The 6777-nt window shown below is 36.3% G+C and overlaps 1 pseudogene; it reads right to left on the reverse strand.

Moving 5' to 3' along the window:
• Positions 1-537: 537 nt before the first annotated feature.
• LOC103953985 lies at positions 538-2481 on the reverse strand (annotated as a pseudogene).
• Positions 2482-6777: the final 4296 nt, after the last annotated feature.

Below are 6777 nucleotides of genomic sequence, written 5' to 3' on the forward strand. Positions count from 1 at the left end.
AATTGAGGAGATTTTCACGAATAGTTTGATTCGTCATCTGACATACCTTTTTTTGGTTAAACATGTATGATGTGTACTCTTAAGCTTTATTCATGTGTAAAATCGTCTAATATGTTAAGTTATCAAACTTCCATCGTGATTTCACCTGATGATTGATAGATTGGTTAATTTTGGTCTAAACAAAGAGAGAAAATAAATAAAAGAGCTATTCAACTTAAAATCCGATTAGGGAACGAACATCCTCCTCTTACATAGATATTTTGCACTAGAGAATTTCTGGTTCAATCCGTGCACACTAATATTTCTTCATCTTCTGGGCAGCGAGCATTAACTGGAACATTGAAGAGAGAGGTGGTTTGGAAGTTAATAAAAGAGTTACTGTTGTTTGCATATTCTGACCGATTTGCACTAACAGTTTCACCATCCGGTTTGCTACTTTTAACTTCGTCCTTTTGATTTGGGACTTGGACTTGGACTTGGCCTTGGGCTTTCCTGTTAAGAAGAAAAACAAGGAATTGAATATTCTGAAGGAAAATGAACACACAATCTAGATTCTAGAACTCTACCTTCTTCTAAGCCTTCTCCACTTCAGATAGACCATGAATTGAATATTGTCAAGGAGTTGGAAATATGCATATCTCCACTCCTCTTGAGAAGCAAAGGGCAACCGAATCCCAATAACCCTACAAAGAAACCAAGCACAACGGATAACCCAAACCATAGACTTTGATCCTCATCATCGTCCAAATGCCGGTTGTTCTCATTCTCATCTGCATCATTGCCATTACTTGGCAAGCACTGGTTTGAAAGTGGGGCACCACAAAGTTTCGGATTCCCTTCGAATGCAGAGACACTGAAGCCTTCGAGCTGAGTGCCGGCTGGTATTGGTCCTTCAAGATTATTGTATGCAACAGTAAATGTAGACAAGAAATGGAGACTTGATAGTGATGATGGGATTTCGCCTGACAGATGGTTACTGTTGAGTTCTAACCTCTCCAACTTTGTGAGATTGGCTACTTGGTCTGGAATGTTGCCGGAGAAGTTGTTGATGCTTAGATCCAGTTGTTGAAGAAATTGCAATTGGCCAATCTCAAAGGGTATGCTGCCGCTTAAACTGTTGTTCCTGAGGGAGATTACTCTTGGCATGTTGGGCAGATACTTGTACTGTGAAGACAGCACAGTTGCATTATTACCGCGTTGAAAGTAGACGGGCAACTCAAGAGAACAATGGCCTGTTTCATTCGCAGCCTGTTGCGATACTAATGCTTGTAGTCTGCAAAGCTCCTTTGGAAATTCACCCGAAATCAAGTTGTCATTCAACAACAAAAAGAAAAGATGCGGAAGAGTCCCCAGCCAACCAGGTATTGTGCCAGTGAGTATGTTAAAAGACAAATCCAGGACTTCCACTTTGAGCTTTGAAATCCATGCAGGTATGTGCCCTGTCATATGACAGCTATATAAACTGAAAACACACAGATTTTGTAACCCAGAATCGACAGTTATATCCCCATCTGGCATTTCTTCACCTTTAAAATTTTTTGAAAGAAGGAGCACCTTGAGACTTTTGAAACCCGTCAATATCTTCATTGCCCCGGTGACATTGGTGAGTCTGTTACGAGAAAGCGAGAGGAAGGTCAAGTTTTTCAATTGAAGAATCTCAGGTTGGATTTGGCCCTCGAAATCATTTGTTGCCAGTCGAAGTGCTTTGAGGGACTTGCATGAGTAGAGGCTTATTGGCAAGGTACCAGTGAGATTATTACTTATACAATCTAGTTTACTAAGTTGAGTAAGATTAGAGAAATCGAGCACAGAGATATTCCCACTAAAAAAGTTGAATCCCAGATTTATTTCAACAAGGTTTGTGCAATTCATCAAAGATGGGGGCAGATGACCTTGGAGATTGTTGTAATGAAGGCGCATGAGCTTTAATTTGGAGAGCTTCCCAACATTCTCACTGATGGGTCCGACAAGCCCATTGGTAGACAATGAAATTTCTTGAAGTGCCTGAGCATTGTAGATATCAGCAGGAAGGGACCCTGAGAGAGTATTGTCGCCAGCACGAAAGACCTCCAACTCGGAACAGTTTCCTAGTCCGGGAGGAATTGGGCCACTGAAATTATTGTGGGAGAAATCCAAGACTCTAAGCGAGGAGGAACGAAGACAGATAGAGGAAGGTATTTGGCCTGTAAAATGATTATTGCTGATATTCAAACTGCTCAAATCCCAAGCATGCTGGAGGAATGAAGATGGAATTGTTCCGTTGAATTTATTGCTCGAAAAATCAACCATTTGGATGTAACTTGATGATAAAGACAATGGTATTTCTCCGGAGAAAAGGTTATAGCTCAAATCAAGAATCTCAAGGCGACTCAAGGACAAGAACATCCCGGCTTCAAGAGAGCCGGAAAGCAGATTGTGGGAGAGATTGAGGTGTGAAAGAAGCTTAATGTTTCCAAGTGATGAAGGAAAAGTACCTCCTGTGAGGCATCAGTTGCACAAGAGGGTCCATAAAAGGTTTTTGGATTATTCCCTTCCGATTTTGATGACTTTAGACCATCTCCAATGGTTGGGCTAAAAGTTAAATTTTTTAGCCTGAAAAATTTAGCTTTTAGCATAGAAATAGTTTTTCTACTCCAACCGTTCTAACCTTAAATTTTAGCCCGGGATTATTAAAGAATAAACTTAGCCTATTTTTTTTGTTAAATTAAATTTACAAAAAAATAAATATGTAGACTATCGTAAATTAATTTTACGAACATTTTAATCTAAAAAAAATTTAAATTCCGATAAATATTGCGTGGAGTCCACTCCGATTTTTGGGCTAAATTTTGGGGGAAATTTGGCGTTGGTTTAGCATTTAGCATTTAGCATTTAATCCAAAATTTCCCTTTGGGTTGAAGTGGGTTTGGAGGGAAATTTTGGGGGGTAATTTGGCTTTTAGCCCACCATTGGAGTTGGTCTTAGAGACAGAGCATCGAAGTTATCAAAGTTCGAGAGACGGTTCATCAGCTTACTACTAATCAAACAAGTACTAATCACATGTACAAACCAATAGTTGTGCCAACCCGCGACTTCAATGTTTTAAATTCATTGTTCCAATTCCAGTAAAGACAATCTAGGGCCGTAGCCAAGATTTCTAACTTTTTGATGCAGGGCATGCTTCAATTGAGGTTTTAGAGATGGTTTATTAGCTCATTACTAATCGAACATTGACATTGACCACATGTGCAAACCAATATATAGTTGGGTTAACTTGAAACTTTAGCATTTTAACAAATTTATTGTCCCAATTAAGGAAGGGACAATCTAGTGAGCCACTACTAATGAACCGAGGTTTTCTAGGTTTTTTATGTGAGACGTGGTTGGTTGAGGTTGAAAATAAAAATGTAAATAGTTGCAAAAATCAAATATAACAATTAAAACTCTCATACAATTGAATAATGCGTAGCATAAAAGCTACACCGGCGAGACATGCTTCAACTTGGGTTTTCAAATCTATTATGTAGGCATACAATAGCAAAAAATGGCAGCAAACTCTCTCCAACCTAGCCTTCAATTTCTTACATGGCGTTGAGTCATTTGAAGGCAAAGTCTTTTGCTATCAAATTTATTAAATGATTTTTTTAATAGATTAATATAATATATAATAAATGTTGTTATGTTTTTCAAATATTCGATTGGTTGCCTTAATCATTGGACTCCACAAAAAGATAAAATTTTTTTATTAAATGACATTATTATTTAACATATCGGGTGGAACAAAATATTGTATAAAATGTCAAAATTGCCACATAAACCATCAAATATCATTTTGATGTTTAAAATTGGCGTCTCCTTTGGAGATGCTCTAAAATGCTTTATTCAAAGCACCTTAATATTATTGAGAATATAAATCTCACATTGGAAAAAGAAAGGACTTGGTGTGTGCTTATGAGTAATTGAGCTACTTCCGCATTGCTATTTTAAAGTGGAACCTCAACTTCTTCATGAAATCAGAGCAAGTTATCGCATGTGTGAAGTCTAACAGCCACAAGTGTTCTACGTCACTCGGTTTGATTCCGGATAGAGACTTTACCCTGCAGTCCAGATCACACCTCCATCTAAGTAATCTAATTCTGAGTAATTTAGAAAATTGATTACTAATATTATTTGCACATGGATCCCAGCAATTTTCTAATTCTTCAAAAGCTCGATAAACGCTTGAATGCTTTGGGAGAAATGTAATTGTGTTTGTTCGCATTCTATTCCGGTTTCGGAATTACCCATAAGTGAAATGGGGCGTCACTAACGGAAGGTCTAATCATTGGGTTGGCAACGTATTAGAAGGTTTAAATTGATTTTGGGCTCGTGCTTTTTCAAGAGTTAAAAGCACTTTTGTCTTGAAAAATGGTTTAAATTAGAGGTGGGCATTTGAAATCGGAAATCGAAATTGAAACATGAATCAAATCGAACCACATCGAATGGTTTGATTTTGCAGTTTTGAAAAGGTTTCGGTTTGAAACTGAACTGCAGTGAAGGAAAATGGTTTGTCTTTGGTTTCGGCCTTTTGAAACTGAACCGCACAGCAAAATATAAAATATTTAATTAAATACCCATATTAGGTGTTGTGTTATAGTTGATTGTTTGTTAAAGTCCATAACTTTAGTATGGACTCGACCATGCTAGAAATTCATCTCTCTCTTAGTCTTAGACTCTCGGTCACTCATCCAATCATTCTTTCTCTCTCAACTCTCATATGTTCTTCACACCTTACACAAACAAAATTTGCAAATCAATTTGTCTCACGCTCACTGTGCAACAACTTTGATTCTTGGAGGCTAAACCCCCCACCCCCAAACAATGAACCATTGTAAGCCTGTAAGTTCTCTTTCACAGCCCCAGAGTCAACAACATTGTTTTGATTTGAAAGAGAAGGTGTTTCCTCCTTCTAATCTGCCCATAAATGACAAGTCCCTTTTGCTCCTTTCCACTTCAACAAGTCTAGCAAGAAACTATATTTTCCAACACGAATTTGGAACTTACATTGCTAATTAATCTTTCAGCAATCTATTTTTCATGGTTTGATAATATTGTTATGAAACGACATTGAAAGAGTATAGGGAGTTGACAAATTAAATTAAGATAAGAGATTTGAAGCTATTTTTTTATTTTGTTTGTAAATGGTTTAAAACCGAACCAAATGATTTGGTTTCATTTCAATTTTAGTCTAAAAAACACACCGAATCAAACCGTAAAAACTTTCGGTTTTGTTTTCAATTTCACTCAAAACCGCACCAAATCAAACCATGCTTATCCCTAATTTAAATTGAATTTGGGCTCATGCTTTTTGAAGAGTTAAAAGCATTTTTACCGTGAAAATGGTTGTTTGATAAAGTGTTGTTGGAATAGTGTTAAATAGGAGAGTTATGAACTAACAGATAAATAATTATATAGTTAAGAATTAAAAAGTAGAAATGAGATCATCATTAATTAATTCGTGAACTCTCCAAGATTTAGCATCGCACAAGTACTATTACATGAAGGAACTTATAAGTCAAGGTCACCTGCTCTATTTTTCTTCTCTAAATATATCTCGTAAAAAATAAATAATACAGTCATGCGTTAGAATTACTACCATAGAATGGTGTCGGTCCACCATGTGTGACTTATTTTACTACTATATATTTTAGGAAATTTTAACGAAAAGTCCGTGGTACTGTTCATTTTAACGAAAAACCACATTTTTACACTAAAAGTCAATCCTGTTACTATTCACTTTACCCTTTATTTTGTTTTTATCGTTAAAACTCAAAGTTTTCAACCCATTTTCATTAGTTTTTCTTATATTTTATCTCTATCTTAACTTTGGAATTGCAAAGAGAGTGGAATGCTAAAGAGAATCACTCAAAATGAAACTTTCTATAAACTCTCTGTCATCTCACAATTTAAAGTAAATTCTTGTGTCAACGGTACAAAACACTGTGCCAAAAATATAAAGTGACAAAGAGTTTACAAAAAGTCAATTTTGAGAGAATCTCATTTTGATAGAATCTACTTAACATTCCTCTTGCAAAGTTATAGAACTCGTTTGAATGTACTTTTAAAATGACTGAAAACGTTTTTGGTGAAAATGTTTTTAAAACCAATCTTTAGTAAAGATGTAAGTAAATCTTCGAAGCACTTAAAGTGTTTCCTAGAAGAAACACATAAACATTGTCACGCCTCAATCCCAACAAACGTCCAAAATTGACACATGACGTCACCAAAAATCCGTCTCTATCATACCCCGCCTCTAGGATATGGGCAAAGCACAACTCAATAATCGAATCGCATAGTAATTTTTCGTATTCCTTATGGCTGCATCTAACCTTCTTGTTAGACTGCCTACGTACCCTAAACAGGGATCAAGCCATTCGTAGTTTGTCATGCACAATAATTGACATATATCACAGTCCGATTAAGTCGAAAGGCATAACATTTCTTAATCAATCAATAGAACTTGACAAGCATGAAATTACTAGACTCAGGGTTACATAACAAACCCACCTGAAAATCATGATTTCCCCTCCATCTATATATAGGTCATTATGTCGCAACATGATACCACAATTCACAACATATATCATTTCAAAGAACCAACGAAGCACAATACCATTCTCTAGCCACATTTATCAACAAGTCTAATCATAACAATAACAATGATATCCAACATAACAATCCCACATGACGATTAGCATTTCCACTTCATCCATCACATAATTCATCATGTTTCCCACATAAAATCGCATTTCATAGCGT

This window comes from the organism of the source record quoted next, unplaced genomic scaffold, assembly GCF_019419815.1.
Source record: "Pyrus x bretschneideri cultivar Hongxiangsu unplaced genomic scaffold, Pyrus_bretschneideri_v1 Contig51, whole genome shotgun sequence".
Classification (NCBI taxonomy): Eukaryota; Viridiplantae; Streptophyta; class Magnoliopsida; order Rosales; family Rosaceae; genus Pyrus; species Pyrus x bretschneideri.